We start from the raw sequence: 25652 nt of genomic DNA, 5'->3' as shown, positions 1-25652 counted from the left end.
AATTCTACCACAGCGCCACCGTGCTGCCCTAAAGAGAAAGAAAAACGTTCTCTCTGGTGTAATATATATATAAGTATAACTATCTTCAAGAATCAAATTTATCATGTAGTTTGACCGTGATACCTTTTTGCAACAGAAATCGCTGCCCAATTTGAAAATGCCTGCCCTTCAAAGAAATCTACAGGATCTGCATCGCTTTTGTGAAGCCTGTTCACCTAGACAAGCACCGGAGTTGTACAACATCTATGTTTTATTATGATTCAAGGCCTGCAGCAGCAAACAGGATTGGAGAAGGGTAGGATAGACGTACTGAGAAAGGTGAGCAACGTCGAAGTCCATGACTAATGACGAACGATGGAGTCAGCATTACGAAGTGAACTACAAAAAAAGAGAAATAAGGGAAAGAACTGGCAAAGTACCCCCATTGAAGGGGTTGATTAAGATATATAGAATAACTAAGGTGTCAGAATTAAAAATATGTTCTGATATGATTTATAGAAATTCATAATAAGTGTGTATCGGTTAGAGCACTCCATAAAGAGTGGAAGCAGACTGCAAGATGAATTGTGAAGTGGAGACTATTGGGCGATCTGATTTACAACATCCGTCTTGATTGAATAATCCGCAAAAGGACAAGCAAATGAAAATCAGCTCCTCACCTAGCATCGAGCTGTTGTAACCTAGCAACTAGTTACAACATGCCCATGGCAGATTCCTGACATTGGGTCACTTACTTTTGTTCTTGGGCAACAGTGTGTGACATACAAAGCCTACGATGGAGGTTAAAAATAAAATTCCAGACCACAGCTCTCACCTTATTGTACTATATTCCACCTTGATGTGATTGTCAGCTTTATCACTTGACATGCAAACTTCATCTTCCAGCTGAGCCTGGGACCTCACTGGATGCAGGATTCTGCCTCACTCGAGTTGTTCACCCAGCCTTGACATCTGGTGTACACAGACTGCTGTTTGGGGGTGGGGGGAGCAAGGGGATGTAAAAAAAAAGATTGGAAGCATTCCCTACTCCTGAGACCCAGGCTTCATTCCAAAATCCCCGAGAGCGCTGTAACTTTGATAAATGGGCTCACCAGGAAAAAGCAAAATCAGAATTCCCATTTATCATTAATATACCAGCCCAACGTTTGTTGGACGTCATCTGGTGTTGATCAGCATGAGGAAGACAACCTGTTCTTCCTGATTGATCTTCACTAATCTAAAACCTGGATCAAAGGAGATACTCACCGGCACAAATGCATGTAGATCCTGTCTCAGAATCCCCTCCAATAAAGTCAAGACGAGAGTGTTTTATTGCCACATAACAGAACAATGAATTTCTAACTTGCAGCAGCAGAACAGAATCAGTAAACATATTACTCTGTAAACAATATAATAAATGAAAAAAAGTTATATATGTGTGTGTGCATATAGAAGGTATCACAAAATGCTGGAGTAACTCAGCAGGTCAGGCAGCATCTCTGGAGAGAAGGAATGTGTGACGTTTCGGGTCGAGTATATATATATACACCCACATATATATACACACATACACATATATACATACATACACAGAAAGACAAACAAACAAACATAGTTTATAGATTACAGCTCAGTGCTCAATACCAACATCCCCTCCAAGCTGGTTACCAAGCTCACGGAACTGGGTCTCTGCGCATCTCCCAGCAACTGGATCCTCAACTTCCTCATCAACAGACCACAGTCTGTTCGAATTGGCAAAAACATTTTTTCATCAATAACCATCAGTACAGGAGCACCTCAAGGCCATGTGCTCAGCCCCCTGCTCTACTCGCTTTATACTCACGATCTTGTAGACGGACACAGTGTGAACTCTATCTTCAAGTTCACCGACGGTCATTGTTGGACGAATTACAGATGGTGATGAGTCAGAATATGAAAGTGAGATCAACCGATTGACCAAATGGTGCCAGCACAACAACCTGGCTCTCAATATCAGTAAAACCAAGGAACTGATTGTGGACTTTGGAAGGGAAGAGATGAGGAACCACAAACTAGTCCATATCGACGGGACGATGGTGGAAAGAGTCAATAGCTTCAAATTCCTGGGCGTGCATATTCTGAAGATCTTTCATATTTAAACACACACGTGTGTGTGTGTGTGTGTGTGTGTGTGTGTGTGTGTGTGTGTGTGTGTGTGTGTGTGTGTGTGTGTGTGTGTTTAAATATGTGTATATGTACACACTGAACTTTTTGTCACATTTATGATATTGTTAACAATGTACTATGTTTACATATTCAGTTGTGCTGTTGCAAGTAAGAATTTCATTGTTCTGGGACATATGACAATAAAACACCCTTGACTCTTGACCCTTGACAAACAATAGTAGTGCAAAAAGACAACACCAATTACTCCAGGTCTACATTGATTGCACAACTGAAGTTAGACTCACCAGTCTACAGTTCCTAAACTTTTTGTTGCATCCTTTCTAAAAGAGAGTATACTATTCGCCACCCTCCAGTCTTCCAACACCACCCATGGTTATCGATGGTTCATAAATCTCTGGCAATGGTCCCACAATTTCATCCTTAACTTCCCACAACGTCCTAGGATACACATGATCAGGTCCTAGAGATTTTTTTTCATGGAAGTTAAGATCTCCAGCAACTTCTCTTTTGTAATGTGGACTATCCTCAAAACATCACTATTAACTTTCCCAAGTTCCCTAGCATCCATGACTTTCGCCACAGTAAATATGGATGAGAAATATTAATTTAATATCTCGCCCATGACACCTCCTGCAGATCACCAAGGAACCCGTAAGGTATCTTATTCTTTCCCTGGTTACTCTTTTGCCCTTAATATACATGCAGAATCTCTTTGGATCCTTTTTTATCTCGGATCAAAGCTATCTCATGCCCCACTTCTTCCCTCCTGTTTTCCCCCTTTAGTATACTCCAACGCCCCATCATGGGACTCATTAGATTCTAGCTGCCAGCACCCAATGATGGTTCTAGTAAGGTAGAGGTAGCAACCCACCACATTATGGCCTCGCATTATTCACTGTGTCATCATTTCCTGACACATTAACAACAACAGTGATGGCATTTGTTGCTATTGCACCATTACCTTGGCATTACACTTCAGCAGATTCTGGCTAATATTGCTGAAATAAAGGTAAAGATTATTCCTTTGGGATGCACGCAGCAAAGTGAAACAAAAAGATCACCTTTGGTACTGATGTGTAGGAAAATAACTGCAGATGATGGTTCAAATTGAAGGAAGACACAAAATGCTGGAATAACTCAGCGGGTCAGGCAGCATCTCTGGAGAGAAGGAATGGGTGATGTTTCGGGTCGAGACCCCTCTTCAGTCTGAAGATGCTGCCTGACCCATTGAGTTACTCCAGCATTTTGTGTCTACCTTCAGTACTGATATTAATTCCATGGTTCTGTGTATCATTTCATTTTCGTTTCTTGTTTGATTGAAACCCTAATTGATGCAGAGAACAGAGAAAACATTCACAGATACTGAACTGTCCTGTGTTAAAAATTGTAATAGTTTTATTTTAACTTTGTGAAACTACACATCTAAAACATGTGGCATATCCAACTGAACATAATTCCTTTTTTCTAAACATAGTATTCTGCAAGGAAAATACTGCAAAGCCAAAAAGAGTCAATAGACAATAGACAATAGACAATAGGTGCAGGAGTAGGCCATTCAGCCCTTCGAGCCAGCACCGCCATTCAATGCGATCATGGCTGATCACTATCAATCAGTACCCCGTTCCTGCCTTCTCCCCATACCCCTCACTCCGCTATCCTTAAGAGCTCTATCCAGCTCTCTCTTGAAAGCATCCAACGAACTGGCCTCCACTGCCTTCTGAGGCAGAGAATTCCACACCTTCACCACCCTCTGACTGAAAAAGTTCTTCCTCATCTCCGTTCTAAATGGCCTACCCCTTATTCTCAAACTGTGGCCCCTTGTTCTGGACTCCCCCAACATTGGGAACATGTTATCTGCCTCTAATGTGTCCAATCCCCTAATTATCTTATATGTTTCAATAAGATCCCCCCTCATCCTTCTAAATTCCAGTGTATACAAGCCCAATCGCTCCAGCCTTTCAACATACGACAGTCCCGCCATTCCGGGAATTAATCTAGTGAACCTACGCTGCACGCCCTCCATAGCAAGAATATCCTTCCTCAAATTTGGAGACCAAAACTGCACACAGTACTCCAGGTGCGGTCTCACCAGGGCCCGGTACAACTGTAGAAGGACCTCTTTGCTCCTATACTCAACTCCTCTTGTTACGAAGGCCAACATTCCATTGGCTTTCTTCACTGCCTGCTGAACCTGCATGCTTCCTTTCATTGACTGATGCACTAGGACACCCAGATCTCGTTGAACTCCCCCTCCTCCTAACTTGACACCATTCAGATAATAATCTGCCTTTCTATTCTTACTTCCAAAGTGAATAACCTCACACTTATCTACATTAAACTGCATCTGCCATGTATCCGCCCACTCACACAACCTGTCCAGGTCACCCTGCAGCCTTATTGCATCTTCCTCACAATTCACACTACCCCCCAACTTAGTATCATCTGCAAATTTGCTAATGGTACTTTTAATCCCTTCGTCTAAGTCATTAATGTATATCGTAAATAGCTGGGGTCCCAGCACCGAACCTTGCGGTACCCCACTGGTCACTGCCTGCCATTCCGAAAGGGACCCATTTATCCCCACTCTTTGCTTTCTGTCTGTTAACCAATTTTCTATCCATGTCAGTACCCTACCCCCAATACCATGTGCCCTAATTTTGCCCACTAATCTCCTATGTGGGACCTTGTCGAAGGCTTTCTGAAAGTCGAGGTACACCACATCCACTGACTCTCCCTTGTCAATTTTCCTAGTTACATCCTCAAAAAATTCCAGTAGATTTGTCAAGCATGATTTCCCCTTCGTAAATCCATGCTGACTCGGAACGATCCCGTTACTGCTATCCAAATGCTCAGCAATTTCGTCTTTTATAATTGACTCCAGCATTTTCCCCACCACTGATGTCAGACTAACTGGTCTATAATTACCCGTTTTCTCGTCGATACCAACTTTAGAAAAGATCTCTAAGATATTAAAATATTTTTCACAAAAAGGGTGGTGGGTGTATGGAACAAGCTGCTGGAGGAGGTAATTGAGGCTGGGACTATCCCAACATTTAAGCAGTTGGACAGGTACACGAAAAGGACAGGTTTACAGAGATATGGTGGTACTAGTGTAGCTGGGACATGTTGGCCGGTGTGGGCAAGTTGGGCCGAAGGGCCTGTTTCGTCGCTGTATGACTTTATCTGTGCAGGATGTCTTTTGCTATTTGTTTTAGTAAGAAAAGGAAATGTGCCTTCAACTCACCATTTCATTTTCTAATTCTTCAGCTGGAACTAAGTATCACAGAAATCCTAACTGTTCACCCACCATTTCATTTTCTAATTCCTCAGCTGGAACAAAATACCACAGAAATCCTAACTGTTCACGCAGCATTGTTGCTGTCATTTCACATTTTTTAAGGAATGGGTTAAGACCAATCTCATCTGTCGCTGCATTTTTTGGGAAACTCTTATTTCATACCGGGCTCCCCTGGGACTCTGAGCAAAGCATTGATATTCAGCAGAAGAGCTGTCTTTAGGGATCTTGAGCAGTGTCATCTTTTCTCCACCTGACCTTTTCTTTTATCTAGTATTTTCCTTGGATCGCAAAAGCAGATCACACTGGAGTTGCGTCACTTGATACGGAATTGACAGAGCCAATTGATGTGACTCATCCTGCATTAGCACATTTGCATTTGAATAATGATTTACTCACAGCCACAATATAGTAAAAAGATCAAATATAACTGTGCACAAATGACTCCGGTGATTCATCAAATATCAATCATATTTAAAGACACGTTTTGGCTTACCTGGTGATTTTCTCTCAATGCCCAATCAATCATTTTTTGTAGTTTAGTTTGGTTTATTGTCATGTGTACCGAGGTAGAGTTAAAAGCTTTTTTGTTGCGTGCTATCCAGTCAGAGGAGAAATTACAATCAAGCCTTCCACAGTGTACAGATACAAGATAAAGGGAATAACGTTTAGTGCAAGAAAAGTCCAGTAAAGTCCAAGTAAAGATAGTCTTAGGGTCACCAATGAAGTCCAAGGGTCTCAAATGACATTTAATGTTTACCTTCCTGTTGTGCTGATGCAAGTAGGAAGTTAATTGATCCGTTTCAATAAAACACTCTTGACTCACTAATCTTGGTACAGCATCCTATTATTAATCCACTGCAGTTTGACAGAGCAGATTTTACAAATGTTAAGTGATTGAGCTGAATATTGCAATGACTGACAGTTAGTGGGAAACAATTAAGCAAAGATGAATAAGCCGACCCAACCACCTTCTGCCATGGACATGGAAATGTTGAGATGCATAGTAAAGTTGTTTTAATGTCATCCAGATTTAGCTGCATTATAATTTTAAAAATGCATATTGTGGTTGTTTTTGAATTTCATCCCAGTGACTTTAATTTCAGAGGCTGTTCATAACTAATTGAAGGAACTACAAGCATGTTTAGTGGGATCAACCATGGGATTAAATTAAGGCTATATTAGATCTGCAACACAGAATATCACAAGTACTTTACTCACATACTAGATAGCAAGAAAATTTGAGTTGTTGCTGCACTTTGGGAAGTCAAATGTAAGGGGAAGGCATACAGATGATGAACCTCAACAGCATAGATGTGCAGAGGAATAGTGGGGTCCAAGTCCATAGCTCCTTGAAAGTGGCAACATAAGTAGATAATGTGGTAAAAAAGGTATATGTTCTGCTCACATCCTTTGGTAAGGTCATTGAGTATAAGAGTTAGTAAGTCACAATGGAGATCTATTGTACCTTGTTCAGCTACATTTGAAGTATTGCATGCCATTCTGATTGCCCCATTACAGGAAAGTGTGCGGAGGCTTAGGAAATGGTGCAGAAGAGCTTTACCAGAATAATGTCCGAATTAGGGCGTGTTACTCCAGGGAGAAGTTGGGAAAACTAAAATTGTTTCCTTTGGAACGCCAGAGGTTGAGCAGAATCATGATAGATATACTGTACATAAAATTATGTGAGGCATAGATAGGGTAGACAGAACCTTTCAATCAGGTTGGAAATGTCAAAGATTAGAGAGCTGAGCTTTAAGGTCAGGTGGCAAAGTTTGAAGATGTGCGTTTACACAAAGGGTGACGGATGCCATGAATGTGCTATCAGATGTCGTCATGGAGTCATAGAGTCATGCAGCGTGGAAACAGGACATTCGGCCCAAATTGCCCATGCCGACCAGCATGCTCCATCTATACTAATCCCACCTGCCTGTGTTTGGCCCATTTCCTTCTAAACCTATCCTACGATGTAACCATCCAAATGCTTATTTAAATATTGCGATAGTAACTGCCTCAACTACTTCTTCGGGCAGCTTGTTCCATATTTCTACTGCCCCTTGTATAAAAAAGTTGCCCTTCAGGTTCCTATGAAATATTCCCCCCCCCCCCCCCACCCTGCCCCTCACCCTAAATCCACGTCCTACGGCTCTTGCTTCCCCTATGCTGGAAAAAAAGACAGTGCATTACCCGATCTATTCCTCTCGTGATCTGAAAAACCTCTATAAGATCACCCCTCATCTTCCTTCGCTCCAAGAAACTGTTTTATGTTCTGTTCTATGTACTGTTCTATCTTCTATATTTTATATGGTGGAGACAGATACATTATTGGTGTTTAAAAGGCTTTTAGATAGGCACATGGATATGCAGGCAATGAAGTAATGTGGATCATGTGCAAGCAGATGAGATTAGTTTATTTTGGCATCATATTCATCACAGACACTGTAGACTAAAGGGAGTCCTGTGCAGCACTGTTCTGTGATCTATCTGCTCTGTTCTCTGTGTATTTTTTTCTGTCAAGATAGTACATCTCTCTTTTGTAAGATTTGACAAGTTTTCCCTCATTCTGCAATCAACACCAAACCAAGGAGCTGCAGTTTGGACATTTTACACGAGAGACTGGGGCTGATAGCGGAGAAAGGCTGCGGTCAGTTTACCAAGGGATGTCACAATCCGTGGGTCCCAAGATGGCCGCGGGACCTCGTGACCAGCCACAAAAGCAAAAAAAACCCACAGCCCAGTCTCTAGGGTTTCTGCAAAGCCACGGCCAGAACAATGGATGGATATTGGCCGTGCAGAAACCCGCGAAACCAGGTCGATGTCCAGACACTGGGGCGCTGACATCAGCATACTCACAATGCCCCAAGCCGACCTACACAGTTAATCTCGTTAAGGGGGCACAATAGCCTATAGAAACCTACCTGGCAGGTGATGGGAAACCAGTTAAACCCATCACCTCTTAACGAGAAACAGATTAACAGACCATCTAGCCATCACCGGTACTCCCGGACATAACGCAGAACAAAGAGAAAACTCGAAACCCATCTTTGAAACAAGGAGATCCCGAGATCTGGCGGGAGATAGGACGGGTCAGGATTAGTATAACTGGCCATGATTTTTGGGTTTTAAAGTCAGAGAAACTCACGCAAGTGAGAAGGCAGAAGAACTTACGCAAGAAGGGGACGGCAGTCGGAAGTCAGAAGAAGAAGTCTCACGGCAGAAGTCAGAGGACGCAACGAACGGCACGGAGAACGGAGACTCACCGAGAAAAGAACGGAGACGCTCGGAGACTCACGGAGAAGAACGGAAGGAAGAAACTCACGGAACAAGCATGACCCTCACGGAAAACAGCGGAGAAGCAGCACGAACAGCCAGTAATCCCAGTAATGGCCCCATGGTGAGCATGTACTCCGATCCTGCACATCCTGGACATAGTTTTAGTGTAGAGGGGAGGGTGGCTTAATTAACGTGGGTGTATAAGTAAATATGTGTTGGCCAATTTTGCGATGTGTCGTACGTTCCCCATCTTACAGTCGAGTATATGTCTTATAGAACTGTGCGTTTATAATTCAGAGTCAAAGTATTCATGTAATTCAGTATATGTCATAGAACTGTGCGTTTATAATTCAGAGTCAAAGTATTCATGTAATTCAGTATATGTCTTATAGAACTGTGCGTTTATAATTCAGAGTCAAAGTATTCATGTAATTCAGTATATGTCTGATAGAACTGTGTAAAAGCATTCATGTACAATAGTCCCAAGTGCACAATAAAAGCCTTTTCCTTTAAACCCTGGTCTTCAAATCTGGTCTGGTTGAATTTTTCTGCACTATCAACGCTCCTGCATCTGTCCAGTGTCTAGAACCGTAGGGGGTGAGTGGGTCGAACCACTCACGGGGAACCAGTGTGCGCGGCCTGGTCGAGGGACCAGAGCATGGCACGGGGACCGTAGGTCGGGCGAAAGCTCGGCGCAGAAAACCCCTTACACTTTAAGTAGAATATACAGTGATTTGTGAGGCATAATTACTTATGTTGCTAACCACCTTAAACTGACCACAATAATCAAAAGGTTTCAATGATATTGCCTTAATATAAGATTCAGATTTGCTTCGTAACTGCAGACCTTTGCTTTCCTCAAATGCAAATTTCTTTTTTTTGTTGTCAAACAAAACCATCTGATTTCCATATCATTTGCTGGAGTAAATTAGATTACTCCACTTCACATTCAATTGCATCTCTAATTTTAGGAAAATCCTAAATCGCTTTATAAAGTGGTTGAAGATTTTGCAGTGAAGAGTGCACAGAGGATAATTTGCCATTGCTTTGCTTGAGTAAACTATTGTTTACATCCCAAGACCGGAGCAGAAGAGTGGTGCAGCGAGGTGGCACAGTGGTGAAGTGATAGAGTTGGTGCCTTACGTCACCAGCGATCCGGTTCGATCCTGACTACAGTTGCTGTCTGTACAGTGTTTGTACGCTCTCTCTGTGACCACATAGGTTTTCTCCAGGTGCTCCAGTTTCCTCCCACACTCCAGCAACATGCAGGTTTGTAGGCTAATTGACTTTGGTGAAAATAGTAAATTTCCCCAATGTATAGAATAGTGCAAGTGTACGGGGATCGGCGGCCAGCGCAGACTCAGTGGGCCGAAGGGCCTGTTTGCTTACTGGATCTCTAAAGTCTAAAGTCTAAAATAAAGACTGAATACTTCTCATGAATATTTCTCTTAAGGCCCAGAGTGCTGAAGTTGTCTTTACAACGAAGTGGCATCAGGCAAATGGTCAAATTATTTCTTATATTAAAAAAACTAAATGTTCAAATTTAAATGCAAAATTACATGTCTACGCCTGTACAGGAGAACCATTCTCAATGCTTAACCCTAGGCCTGACACCTTCTGTGAAGCACGAAACTGGAGCAATTATGACAGATGGAAATCTGAAATAAGAACACTTAAAACTGGAAATGCAAATAGAACCGCAGCTTTTGAAATGAATTTATTTCTCAGAATTAACCATTCATCAAACTGACAACCGTTTTGCTAGAAATGTTTGGTTATTGAGCTGATCAACATCAAAAGATGTGAGCAATAGTTTACATTTTATGAATATTTTCCACGGATGCAGGTAATAGTTAGAACAGTCAATAAATGCTAAGATGCGGAAAAAAAAGGTGTGAATGTCTATTGGATATGTAAAGGTTACCTCAGTGAGACCTATAGAAATATACTTAATCTACAGTCAAAGTTGGACAAAGATCTGAAAAGGAAGGAAAAACATTAGTGTACGCATGATAGAATAGCCTCTGTGTCCCACAGTAATCCTCTCACTCCATCTCCCCCCAGGACAATGTTCCCCTGATCCTTACCTTTCACCCCTCCAACCAAATACTTCATTTTCCAACACTTCATTTTCCGACATTTCTGCCACCTGCAACATAATCCCAGTCACATCTTCCCATCCTCACCCCTTAGCCGCGTTCAACAGAGACCACCCCCTCCACAACTACTTGGTTTGCTCATCCCTTCCTTTCCAAACTGCCCCCTCCCCAGGTATTTTTCCCTGCAATTTCTGAAGATGTAACACTTGCCCCTGCTCTTCCTCCCTCACCTCCATCTAGGGACCCGAACAGCCCTTTCAGGTGAGACATAGGTTCATGTGCACTTCCTCTAGACTCATCTACTGTATGCTGTGTTCCCAATGTGGCCTCCTTTACATCGGCAAGTGCAAGTGTAGAATCGGTAACCGTTTCACTGAACATGTGCTCGGTTCGCCGAGGTCTGCTGCATCTCTCGGTTGATAACCATTTTAAATGGTTAGCAGAGGATATGGGGAGAAGGCAGGCAAGGGTTACTGATTGTGGATGATCAGCCATGATCACTATGAATGGCAGTGCTGGCTCGAAGGGCCGAATGGCGTCCTCTTGCGCCTATTTTCTATGTTTTCTATGTCTATGTTCAACGACCCTGCCCATTCCCCTACTGACCTTTCTGTCATGGGCCTCCTCCATTACCAGATTGAGGCCACACACAAAATGGATGAAACTCGCCTCATATTCCACTTGGAATGTCATGGTATGAACATTGAATTCTCCAATTTTAGGCAAAACCCAACTCCATTTTTTTCTCCTTGTCTTTAGCCCTCCCCCCCCCCCCCCCCCCCCCCCTCGGTCTTTTTCAGGACCCCGACGCTCCTATTCTCCCAATATCCCAACCCCACCATGCCCCCTCAGTCTCTTTCCACTTATATCCCTGCCTCTAGTTTTGCATTTCACTCCTCTTTCACTAAAATGTTCTTGTTATCGGCATCGATTATTTCTCCTGGTCTCATTTTTGTCTTCTTTAGCCCCCCTTTTTGTCGCCTCATCTCTAGACTTTCTCTACCATCTGCAGATCAAAAATCCTTCCTGCCTGTATCCACCTATCACGTGGTAGGCTTTGACCCACCCCCACCTCTTTTCCTGCTTATTCTTCCCCTTTACAAGCAGTCTGAAGAAGGGTCCCGACTTGACATCAGCTATCCATGTACTCCAGAGATGCTGCCTGATCTGCATTTAATGTGTGGTTTGAGCATCTGCAGTTCCTCTTGTCTACTGTTTCTCACAATGTTACATTTGCCATACATTCATTCCGATAATACCGATAGACAGGGTGGTGAGGAAGCCATTTGGCACGCTTGACTTCATTGGTCAGGGCAATGAGTACAGGAGTTGCTATGTTACAACTGTACAAATTGTTAGTGAGACCAGACTTTGAGTATTGTGGGCAGTTCTGGTCACTCAGCCAAAGGAAGAATATCACTAAGGTTGACACTAAGCTGGAGAGGGTGTTGAAAAGATTCACAAGGATGTCACCGGGACTGGAGGGCTTGAGTTAAGTATTTTGGAGTATCCTAGGACATATTGCTGCTGATGTGCCTCCACAATAGTTGGCAACCATTTCTCGCGCACCAAAGCATAGAGTAACCACTTACTCCATCTGCTCATCACCTATACTCTCCTTTTACAGAGCTCCCCAACGTGCCCAGTCAGGACCTCACCGAAATAGAAGGGTTGGCTGAAACCTGCTTGAAACGAAGGTAAGGTATTTAATGCTAGAATCAAGTGCCAAATCCAGATGTGCAGTGTTCGTGACATTACCAGTTTAGAATGAATGTAATCGCTAACACTTTGCTGTACAACAATCCTAGAAGGGCATCACCTCTTAAAGGCACATTCCCCATTATAGCTTCTGTGAATGGCTTTTTGTGGAAACTTGCCTAAATGGATAAACAGAGGATAGTGAGTCCCTGGAATGCACTGCCAGGGGTGGTGGTGGAGGCAGACATGTGAGGGACATTTAAGAGACCTTTGAATAGGCATTGAATGGAGGGATATGGATTATATACAGGCAGCTAAGAGTTGGTCTTGGCATCATGTTCAGCACAGACATTGTGGTCCGAAGGTCCTGTCTTGTGATGTATTGCTATATGTTCTAAGTAAAGGTAGAACTATAAACAGAAAACCCTTTGTACAAAGCATTAAATCTCAACTGTCAATGTTTTGCCATATGGTTTTATATTTAGAAAATAAATTGATGTTTTTTTTTATTTATAGAAATTTCTATTTATGGTTTCTAAGGAGTTGTTAGCTCCCTATCACCAATTTTTTTCCCCTCCCACTTATTCATCTGCTCATCACCTATACTCTCCTTTCTCAGAGCTTCTCCATCCCCGCATCCCATTATTTCCATCTGCTCACCCTCCCTCCCACATTTAGATTCACTTTCACCTTGTGTTCTTGTCAGATTTCATAATCAGTAGCACTTTTTGGCCTTCAGTTTTCACCTCCCATCCTGTCACTATCTCCATCCTCCCCTCCCTTATTTGACTCCATCTGCCAATCCAACCGCTCCTCATCTGAATTCACCTATTGCTTGCCAGATATTGTCCAACCCTCCTTCCCTCCCCTCAGCTATTTATACTGAATATCTCCTCTCGACTCTTTCAGCCCAGATGAAGCGTTGCAATCTGAAATTTTGGCTGTCTACTTCCCTCCGCAGATGTTGCCTGACCTGCTGAGTTCCTCCAGCAGCACTTTTTTCCTTGTTCCAGATCTCAGCATCTGTGGCCTTGTGTGTCTCCTGTTTACTATTTCCTTCGTACTTGGTCGTTGAACCAATACAAGCAACGTTCCACAAGGAGGTGTTTGTTCCTTTGTGTTGCTGCTCGTCTAACCGATTCAGCAGAGGCAGAGCTTTGAGAAGAAAACTGTTCATTAAAGACAATGCATCTGATCCAAACAATAATGCATCAATGTCATACCACAGACTACACTCAATTCTTAACAGTTCACAGAGTTATGTACACAATGCCCTTGGCAGTGCGCATCTCAGCTTGGATGGAGAGGAAGGTTCCACATTTCTCTGCTGGGATATTGGTCAGCCTTCAACACAGCCACTCACAGCCTCCACCAACCTTCTTCCCAAACAACTACCATCAAACCAATGACCAGTATCCCAACAGTACAACCTAACTACTCACAACAATGCCAGCCTGTGTTTGCCCTCAACACCTTATATTGTCACTAATTGATGACCATCCCCCAGCACAGCACAACCTTACCATTGCCTGCAGGCCCCATCACCACTACTGATCACTGGCAGTCTACGCCCACCCAGAACCTATTTCAGTTCCTGAGTCACATCCCAGATCTGACTGCAGCCTCAGTCTCAATGTATCGTGTTTGCTAATCTGCGCAGGTACAGTAGGTGACGGAAAGGCCTTACTTGTGTGAGAGGTTGATTCGATGGTGTTGATACTTTGGAACAATGGGAGGTTTGGGGGCAAATACTTTAAGACGAGAAGAAATGTCAGCAAGAAGAGAGGTTGAGGAAGGGAATTCTTGAGAGCCTACTAAGAGGATGCACCTTAGGAATTTACATTGCGCTACCATTGCACAGAAGTAGTGGGTGCCTGTATCATACTGTCAGGGGTGGTGAAGGAGCCAAATATGATAGGAGCCTTTAAGAGTATTTTGGATAGATGCAGGGATATGCAGGAAATTAAGTGATATGGATCATATGCAGGCACAGGAGATTAGTTTATCTTGATATCATGTTCGGCTCAGACGTTGGTGTGTGAAGGGCCTGTTCCCGTGCTGTACTTTTCCATGTTCTGTTGTCTACGTTGCATGACCTAAGTTCAGTCCTGACCTTCAGTACTGTATGTGCAGAGTTTGCATATTTTCCGGAAGATCAGTTCCTTATAAATGTTCCTATTTGCTCCCTGCATCCTAAAAGATATGCTGCTAAATTAATTATCTTCAAGCATAGGTGGGCGCTAGGAGTGTCAGGGGTGGTGGTAGGTGGGGGAGGGGAACTCTTTAGTGGGGGATGTGGGGAAGAGTAAATCACAGTTTAATAAAAAAGGGGAATGGGATTGAGAGGATAGCTCTGTGAGCCAACATCGACACAACAGGCAGAACAGCCTTCTCCTAAATCATACTGAAATGTGGAATTGCCAGCTGCACATGCAGCTACCAAGCCCTGTCTGAGGAATTCTCATTAAACTGCTCCATTTCCATATTTCATTTTCCTTACCTTGGAATCCTCTTGAAGCCATCGTTTGGCCAGGCCCTTTGGTCAGCCCTTATGGGGCCAATCGGGGCCACAGTTTAAGAATAAGGGATAGGCCATTTAGAACGGTGATGAGGAAAAACTTTTTCACTGAGAGAGTTGTAAACCTGTGGAATTCTCTGCCTCAGAAGGCAGTGGAGGCCAATTCTCTGGATGCTTTCACAAGAGAGTTAGATAGAGCTCTTCATTATAGAGGAGTCGGGGTATGGGGAGAGGGCAGGAACGGTGTACTGATTGTGAATGATGACCCATGATCACTTTGAATGGCGGTGCTGGCTCAAAGGGCAGAATGGCCTATTCCTGCACCTATTGTCTATTGTCTATTATAGTCTTTCTTTCTTTGACCTTTGAGTGGCACAGTGGTGCAGCGGTAGAGTTGCTGCCTTACAGCACATGCAGCGCTGGAGACTCGGGTTCGATCCCGACTATGGGTGATGTTTGAACGGAGATTGTACATTCTCCCTGTGATCTGTAATGGTTTTCTCCGAGGCCTTGTAAGGAGTTTCTGCGCCGAGCTTTCGCCGGACTTAAGGTCCCTGTGCCTTGCTCTGATCCCTTGACCAGGCCGCGCACACTGGTTCCCCGTGAGTGGTTCGACCCACTCACCCCTTACGGTTCTAGACACTGGACTTAGATGCAGGAGCGTTGATAGTGCAGAAAAATTCAACCAGACCAGATTTGAAGACCAGGGTTTAAATGGAAAAGGCTTTTATTGAGCGCTTGGGACTATTGTACATGAATGCTCTTCACAGTTCTATGACACATACCGAATGACATGAATATCTTTGACTCTGAATCATAAAACGCACAGTTCTACAAGACATATACATGAATACTTTTGACTCTGAATTATAAACGCACAGTTCTACAAGACATATACATGAATACTTTTGACTCTGAATTATAAACGCACAGTTCTACAAGACATATACTGGATTGTAAGATGGGGAACGTACGACACCTCGCAAAATTGGCCAACACATCTTTACTTATACACCCACGTTAATTAAACCACCCTCCCCTCTACACTGAAGCTATGTCCAGGATGTGCAGGATCGGGGTACATGCTCACCATGGGGCTATTACTGGGGTTACTGGCTGTTCGGGCTGCTTCTCCGCTGTTTTCCGTTCTCCGTGCCATCCGACTTGCTTGCCTTGCGTCCCTCCTGACATGCTTGACTCTTCTTCTTCCTTTCTTGCGTCCGTTTTTCGTGCTTCTTTGCGTCCTCTGACGTCTGACTTGCATGCCTTTCCAACCCAAAAATCGTGGCCAGTTATACTAATTCTGACCCGTCCTATCTCCCGCCAGATCTCGGGATCTCTTTGTTTCAAAGATGGGTATTTGAGTTTTCTCTCTGTTCTGCGTTATGTCCGGGGGTACCGGTGATGGCTAGACGGTCTGTTAATCTATTTTCCGTTAAGAGGTGATGGGTGTAAATGGTTTCCCATCACCTGCCAGGTATGTTTCTATGGGCTATTGTGCCCCCTTAACGGGATTAACTGTGTAGGTCGGCTTGGGGCATTGTGAATATGCTGATGTCAGCGCCCCAGTGTCTGGACTTCGACCTGGTTTCGCGGGTTTCTGCATGGCCAATATCCATCCATTGTTCTGGCCGTGGCTTTGCAGAAACCTAGAGACTGGGCTGTAAGGTTTTTGCTTTTGTGGCTGGTCACGAGGTCCCGCGGCCATCTTAGGACCCACGGATTGTGACATCCCTTGTTAAACTGATCGCAGCCTTTCTCCGCTATCAGCCCCAGTCTCCCGTGTAAAATGTCCAAACTGCAGCTCTTTGGTTTGGTGTTGATTGCAGGATGAGGGAAAACTTCTCAAATCTTACAGGTGCAGCGGTAGAGTTGTTGCCTTACAGCACATGCAGCGCTGGAGACTCGGGTTCGATCCCGACTATGGGTGATGTTTGAACGGAGATTGTACATTATCCCTGTGATCTGTAATGGTTTTCTCCGAGGTCTTTGGTTTCCTCCCACACTCCAAAGAGATACAGGTTTATAGGCTAATTGGCTTGGTATAAATGTAAATTGTCCCTAGTGTGTGCAGAATAGTGTTAATGTGTGATCACTGGTCAGTGCGGACTCGATGGGCCAAAGGGCCTGTTTCCGCGCTGTATCTCTAAACTAAACTAAACTAAACTACATGGCTTTACTAACATATTCGTTCTTCAGCATCAAAGTAATTCAAATTACTTTATTTGTACTCCCATTTATGTGAATGGAAATATGATTTGTTAGAGCAGTTCTTGCTGTCAATTGATACACTAATAGATTAAAACATGAATTCACTGCAGTAATTTTATTGTTTAGCTATGTTATTTTACCATCCATTAACCTCATTACGAAAACAATTTGAGCCTATGTTCTAAACATTAACAACACCAGTGAGAGTAAAGCTCAGGTAGAACATTAAATTTCAGTACATTAATTTGTACTGAAATTGCTCATCACTTAATCCTACTTCGTGCTCTTGCTAATGAAATTTGATCTTTAAAATGCATAAACTTGGTTATGTTCAACATGCAAGGCAGGAACATTGAATTGCATGGGATCCAGGGAGAGCCAACTGACTGGATACAGAATTAACTTTATGGAAGGAAGCAGAGTGTGGTAGTAGAAGGTTGTGTTTCAAACTAGAGACCTGTGACTCGTGGTGTTCCTCAGGGCCTGGTGCTGGGCCCATTTTTATTTGTGGCTTAGACTAATGATGCAGATGAGAATTTACAGTGCATTTAGTTTTAGATTTAGTTTTAGTTTTAGTTTTAGAGATACAGTGCAGAAACAGGCCCTTCGGCCCACCAAGTCTGTGCCAACTACCGATCCCCGCACATTAGAGCCAATTTATATTCATACCAAGCCAGTTAACCTACAAACCTTTGTAGTGTGGGAGGAAGCCAAAGATCTTGGTAAAAACCCACACAGGTCATGGGGAGAACGTACAAACTTCATACAGACAACACCCATCGTCAGGATCGTACCTGGGTCTCTGGTGCTATAAGTCGGTAGCTGTGCCGGCATGATTAGTAAGTTTGCAGATGACACTAAAGTAGGTGGTAGAGTTTGCAGATGGCTATCAAAAATAGAGCAGGATCTCGATCAGCTGGGGAAGTGGGCTGACGAGATGGCTCATCGAGTTTAATGCAGATGTGCGAGGTGTAGCATGAAATCAAACCAGGACAGGACCTTCATTGCGAACGACAGGGCTGTGGGAAGTGTTGTGGAGCAGAGGGATCTAGGAGTACGGGTACATAGTTCCCTGACAGTGGTGTCACAAGTAGATAAATTGGGAATGATGGCTTTTGTTTGGCCTTCATCAGTTAGACCAGCGGTCTCCAAACTGTGGCCCCCGGGCCACATCCCGCCCGCCACAAGATTTTATCCGGCCCACAGCAAGCACGTTCCGTGCTGCAGGTTCTGTGGTGGCGTGGGAATTTTATTTTTTATTTTTTAAGCGGCCTATATGAATGGTGGTTTATTGTCACATGTGCACTGCACAGTGGAGTTATTTTACCATAGATCACACGTGCACGAGTCACCACCATATTTTGCCGCCGTTTACAAAAACTCCAAAGTCGGGTCCGCGCGCTGGATGTACTGGAGCGGCTCCCGATCCAGGCGAGCCCCAGGCTGCTGCAGGGCCTCCTCCGTCGCCCTCGAGAGGCTCGGCCCGTCGTTCGAGGTCCCTCTCCTCGCCCGACCGACCGCCTGTCTGTCCCGGGGGAAATGCTTTCTGCAGCCGACCTTGCAGGTGCTGGAGGCATTACCCCTCTCCTACTGGCCTACTCATCGCATCCGTTCATCACCAGCGGCTCCCTCCTCCTCGGCTCTCCGGTCTTCAGGGCCGATCTCGGCAGCTTCCGAACTTACAGGTTAGGTAGGCTATCAAGTTGAGGGCTTGTATGCTGCTGCCGACTTAATAATAATTTTAAATTTTAATGATTTGTTAGCGGAGTGTCCACCTGCAAGTCACTGCGGCGGTGACACATTTGGTCACTCCGCCATTATATATATTTCTATACTGTCTGCATGCCACTGGTGGCCACTGTCATTTTTCTGTTTTATAAATAATTGTATACCTACGGTATATATATATTCTAATATTTGAAGCTCTTTTTGTAAAAATTGAATATTATTTATTTGTTTCCTTATAAACCTCATTAAATTTATAAAACTGACATTTCTTTATTTCTTCCTACGGCCCGTCAAAATGTGCCAAATATATAATGTGGCCCTCATGCTGAAAAGTTTGGAGGCCCCTGAGTTAGACTATTGACAACAGAGGTTGCTCCATTGTGTTACAGTTGTATAACATGTTGGTGAGGCCGTATTTGGAGTATTGTGTTCAGTTTTGGTCACTTTGCTATTGGAAGGATGTCATTAAGCAGGAGAGTGTGTAGTAGATTTATGTGGATGTTACCAGGACTCAAAAGCCTGAACGAGAGAGAGAGGTTGGGCAGGCTGGGACTTGACACGTAGGGAGCTGATGGCTGATCTTATAAAGATGTATAAAATCATGAGGGAAATTGATGAGGTGAATGCACGGAGACTCGTACCCAGGGAATCAAGAGCTGGAGGACATGGGATTAAGGTGAAAGGGGTAAGATTTAGATAGAACCTGAGTGGGGACTTTTTCACTCAGGGTTGATGGGTATTTGGAGCTGTCAGAGGGGCTAGTTGAGGCAGGTAACACAACATAATTTAAAAGGCACTTTAAAAGGCACTTTAAAAGAGGTACATTGACCAGGCAAGTTTAGAGAGATATGGGCAAAAAGCAGGTAATTCGGTCTAGCTTGGATGGGGCTTTTGGGTCGGCTTCAACAAGTTGGGCTGAGGGACCTGTTTCTATGCCGTATAGCTCTATGACTTTATGCACTACTGTGGTTCAAAGCTCAACATCAGCAAACTGCTGCAGACTCCTCAATTCCTAAGCCTGACAAAATAGCACAGTTCACTGTGACAGTTGTACAGAGAGGTACAAATGATACTAATGGCACCCGAGCTGATTCCAGGCCTGAACTAAGATCATCATCAACCATGCTTACACTCATTGGATCAATCACATTGGACCTAGACAGCCTCCTGTTGTTACCTCTAGTCCGGCCCCTTGGTTGCATGTTGTGGTCATGTGACTCCCAACAATCTCCAGGCCTCACCATTGTGGCCGTTCCACAAAGTGGAGCAGATCATGAGCTGCAGGTAAGCCTCAGACAGCTCAGAATGAGGCACTGCCCCGGACCATCCTGTTCCATAATTATAATTAACGTTTGCAGTTTGGAGTTGGTCCACATGTTCTAGTATAAATCAAAAAGAATGATCAGAGAGTTTTGTTAATCATTCTTTGATATGCTTCATACTGCACAACAAATGGGATCATATTTATTTGATAATATGCTATCGACTGGCAGGTGCATCTCTGTGCTATGATAAAGAGCTGCCTTCATACAAACATGCAGAGGCTTGCGGTGAACACATATAAATCATAGAACGAGCTTTAACACACCAGACTGAGACAGTATGGGTTGCGGCATGGTGAGGGTACCATGAGAGTAGTGGTTAAGTAGTGGTTAAGTAGTGGTTAAGTAGTGGTTAAGTGACTTGAATAGCAATCAGTTTTTTTTAAGCGATACAACGTGGAAACAGGCACTACACCATCGGGTCTGCACTGATCATCGACCACCCATACACTAGTTCTCCCCTCCAAACTAGGGACAATTTTACAGAAGCCAATTAACCTACAACCCTGGAGGAAAACAACTGCAGATGCTGGTACAAATCGAAGGTATCACAAAATGCTGGAATAACTCAGCAGGTCAGGCAGCACCTTGGAGAGAAGGAGTGGGTGACGTTTCGGGTCGAGACCCTTTTTCAGACTGAAGCGGGGTCTCGACCCGAAATCGGAGAACCCGGAGAAAACCCTTGTGGTCCCCGGGAGAACGTACTAACTCCGTACAGACAACACCCATAGTCAGAATCAAACCCGCGTCTCTGGCACTGTAAGGCAGCAACTCTACCGCTGAGCTACCGCGCTGTTCCAATTCTGGACAATTGATCTCGAAATACAAGTTCAAATACCTTTGTGCCAGCTAGGGTTCAAATTTAAGTGATTCATTAAATGTAGAATTAAAATAAAGTCTCTGAATAGGTAACATGAAATTATAGGATTGCCATTCACTAATATCTCAGGGAAGGAGATTAGTTGTCCTTACTGAGTCTGGCAAGGATGTGACTCCAGGCCAACAAATATGATTGACCCTTAGTACCCTTCCTCAGTTTAAGGGCAGCTAAGCCTGGATAGCAAATGCTGGCAATCTCATGGAGAAATTATTTTAAGCTGAAAATTCAGTGGTCTTTGATAAGCTGTTGCACATTTTTTTTGTTGATTATTTTATTCCTTCATTAACATTGTTAAATTATGATTCTTGTTTAAAATGTCCAAACCTAGGCAAATACATCGTTGAACATAATTTATAGGCTTCTGGAAACCTATATCAGGACAAGGAATCAATTTTGTGTAAACAAATGCTGATAGATGGATAGTTAAGTTGATTGATCAATCTTGTTGTCTATTTATCAATTTCTATATCCATCAGACAATTATGCTAATAACAACCAATAGATCGCATTCTGGATGATTAAATCTGAATCTAAAATGGAAAATAGCATGAGTGAAACAGGTTTGGATTTATTGGCTGTTACAACATACATTAAACAAGTTGAAGCCTTTTTGTTTTCAGCATACAGTCAGACTAGCAGGGATATAAACGTTCCTTTGGAAATACATCTTTGATGCACATGGAAGTCATGTGTATGTTATTGTGGATTGTGTCATCAGTGTTTTTGATTGCAGATGGAAATCCTGATTTTATTTCATCCTGTTCATGAGGTTACAAATCTGCACGTCTTTGGGATGTGTGAGGAAACCCGAGCACCCGATGGAAACCCACGCGGCCACAGGGAGAGCATGCAAACTCCACACGGACAGTCCCCGAGGTCAGGATCGAACGCAGATCCATGGCGCTGTGAGGCAGCAGCTCTACCAGCTGCGCCACTCTGCTGCCCTCATCGGCACAGTGCTCTAATAAGCAGAAATTCTCAATCTTGAGAATATACCAAAGCAAAAGATAAATTTGGAATATTCTTACTGAGGGAAAGTGAAGGAAACTATGTTATCAAGTTATATATTGGGAAGGGATGGAGGGGCAGGGGACAGTGAGGGGATGAAACTGTGGGCATAGAAAGGAAACTGGAGGAAGGGCCCTACATTGAGGGAGGTTTTAAGGGCACATCCAAATGTAGGCATGTTTTGAGCGCTGGGTTCAGCTGAGTAGACTGAGGAATGAGCAAGGGGGTTATGATTTGATAGGGAGTGAGCCTGCAATTCCACCTTGCACTAGGGGTGGCTAACAATGTTATTAAAATAAAAACTCGTTTGAAACAGTGCCTAGTCAATTTATGATAAATATCCCCAACAATGTCCTTTTAAATCACACAGGCTTCACTGCTTTCAAAACGATGTGTTCATTGTTAAACTGTGAGCTAATAAAACTCAAATTTTCACCCAGTTTTTGCTAACAAGCAAATAAAATGCACCGTGCGCACTGATAACAACACTACCTATGCAAAATGTGACAGGACAAGAACAGTTGTTTGGATAAATCAGTCTAATTTTCCAGGAAAAATTCTAAACCTGTCTGAAATCAAATGCTCTGCAATATTAATGTTGAATAATTGGATTCAAATTAATTTTCTCTTATCCAATTTCTGAATATTTGAATCTAGTTACACAGGAAATAAAAGGAAAGATTACATTGAATACCATGTGAATATAAAATAATTAGAATTCTTAAATTTTGACCCATTTAGCATCATGAAGTCTGGTGTATATTTCTATATCTGAATGCATGCCTTCAACTCCATTCCGATGCTTACAGATGCTGGATCAGGCACAGATGCTCACAGTTTGGAATTTACTTATTTTAGTTAACAGTAGTTAACTAACACTACCCTACAATACTGTTAACAGTAGCTAATAGTTATAATTGCTCCAGGTTAGAACCCGCACTTCCCTCCAAATCAATACCTATATTATAGTTAGAGATTCCCCATCTTAGAAACATAGAAACATGGAAACATAGAAAATAGGTGCAGGAGGAGGCTATTCTGTCCTTCGAGCCAACACCTCCATTCATTGTGATCATGGTTGATCGTCCCCAATCAATACCCCGTGCCTGCCTTCTCCCCATATCCCTTGATTACACTAGCCCCTAGAGCTCTATCTAACTCTAACTCTATCTAACTCTATCATATTATTCATTTAAGCATAACGTCAAGAAATGGCGTATTGAGAACCAACAATGTCAACACTGATGCTAGTTTTTCTCCAACTTGAATGTGACTTTTAAAACTTAAACTTAAAAAATGTAAACTTTAAATTAAGACTACTCACAATGTATTTTTACATCTGCTGTTTGGGTTTCGTCTGCTCATTTTAATTAAATGCATTGCTTTGTATGGTAATGTACTATGTTTTTAACTATTGTACATATTGTATTGTATTTCTTTTCTAGGATGCCTAACAACATCAGGCTAAGGGACTGTCGATGAAAACCAGCCTCTCGACTAACTCGAGTACATTTACATTTGTTTAAATGTCAATTAATGTACATTGTCCCTTTTTCAAATAAATTATTAAACAAATAAATTATTAGATTCATTTCATCTTATCCCCATTCTGTGATTCAGCTTGATGCAAATGCACAGAGCAATAGAAAGAACAAAAGGAGAGTAAATGACATGCAGGGCTGTGAGATTGCAGATTGTGTACATTTCTGCTCTGCTGATGATGATCCACAGCATTCCGGGATACCCAGCATTGAGCTGCCAGTTCTGTTCAGTGTCTATTACATTTAACATGTATGTGGCCCAATAAAATATGGTGAAAGATGGCAATGTGATGATGAGACTTCAGCTCCACAAAAACTGCAGTGATCCCTTCTAATACCACCCGGAGAAATGCATTTGCAGGCTTAAGTTTAGGTTTATTATTGTCTCGTGTACCAAGGTACAGTGAAAAGCTTTGTTTTGCAGGCGATCCAAGCAGGTCATATGTACCATATATAGATACAATCAGTTAATTGCAGGTATGAATAGATTGAACAAAGGGGATGATACAGATTACAGAATATAGTTCTCAGCATTGCAGTGCATCAGTACTATTGACAACGTCCAATGTCATCAATGGGATACAGGTGAATCGAACACTACCCTAGCCTATGGAAGCACTATCTAGGAGCCGGATAACAGACGGGAAGAAGCTGCTCCTGAGTCTGGTGGTATGTGCTTTCAAGCATCTGTATCTCCTTCTGGACCGGAGAATCCAGATTCCAGATTCCGGAGAATCAGGAGATCTGCTTTCTGAGGACCAGATCCCAGGCATTCATATCTGGCGACACAGAGGAATACAAGAAGTCCAGACATGACCTTGATAAGGCCATCAAAAAGGCCATAGGGACTTTTGTTCTAAGCTGGAAGATGAGGCGGATGTTCGACAACTGTGGCACGGCTTGAATGCCATCACCTCCTACAAGATGAAATCAGGGGGCAGCTTAGGCAACAGCGAAGCATCACTCCTTGATGAGCTCAATGCATTCTATGTATGCTTTGATAGGGAGAACGTAATGTGCCTTCCCAAGCCCCCTCACGCCCTGATGATATTACAGTCACAGTCATAGAGGCCGACGTCAGAAGATCCTTCAGGGGGGTAAACCCTCAGAAAGCATCTGGACCTGATGGCAAACTCCATCTAGACAGCACCCATTATCAGGAGCGAACCTGGGTCTCTGGAGCTGTAGTTTAGTTTGGTTTAGTTTAGTTTTTTGTCACGTCTACCGAAGTACAGTGAAAAGCTTTTTTGTTGTGTAGTAACCAGTCAGCAGAAAGACTATACATGAATCCAATTGAGCCGTCCATAGTGTACAGATATATGATAAAGGGAAGAACGTTTAGTGCAAGACAAAGTCCAGTAAAGTCTGATAAAAGATATTCCGAGAGTCTGCAATGTGGTAGATAGTATCTCAGGACCATTCTCTAGTTGTTGATAGGATGGTTCAGTTGCCTGATAACGGCTGGGAAGAAACTGTCCCTAAATCTGGAGGTGTACATTTTCACACGTCTATACCTCTTGCCTGATGGGAGAAGGGAGATGAGGTAATGACCAGCATGATACCCATCCTTGATTATGCTGGAGGCCTGGCCGAGGCAGCGTGAAGTGTCGATTGAGTCAATGGAAGGGATGTTGGTTTGTGTAATGGTCTGGGTTACATCCACAATTCTCTGCAATTATCTTGTGGTCTTGGATGGAGCTGATCCCAAATCAAGCTGTGATGCACCCCGACAAAATGCTTTCTATGGATCTTCTTTACAAGTGATAGTTGCTGCTGAACTTCCTAAGATATATATTTTTAAGGCAACAACTCTACCACTGTGCCAATGTGCTGTCCCTGGGATTCCTCTGAACCTTTCCATCTCTCTCTGCATTTAAGATATTTAAAACCGCTTTCACTTAAAAAGCTTTTGGACATCGGTTCAGAAAGACAAG

The 25652-nt window shown here is 43.1% G+C and overlaps 1 long non-coding RNA gene across 1 annotated transcript in view; it reads left to right on the top strand.

Annotated features, from left to right (window-relative positions):
* Positions 1–23667, top strand: part of LOC144599186 (uncharacterized) — a 35861-nt gene extending 12194 nt beyond the window's left edge. The window contains exons 2-3 of the long non-coding RNA XR_013547975.1: positions 12440–12509; positions 23623–23667. This is a non-coding gene — a long non-coding RNA (uncharacterized LOC144599186). The remainder of the gene's footprint in view (positions 1–12439; positions 12510–23622) is intronic.
* Positions 23668–25652: the final 1985 nt, after the last annotated feature.

This window comes from Rhinoraja longicauda, chromosome 1 (assembly GCF_053455715.1).
Source record: "Rhinoraja longicauda isolate Sanriku21f chromosome 1, sRhiLon1.1, whole genome shotgun sequence".
Lineage (NCBI taxonomy): Eukaryota > Metazoa > Chordata > Chondrichthyes > Rajiformes > Arhynchobatidae > Rhinoraja > Rhinoraja longicauda.
This window is presented reverse-complemented; position numbering and strand designations above follow the sequence as displayed.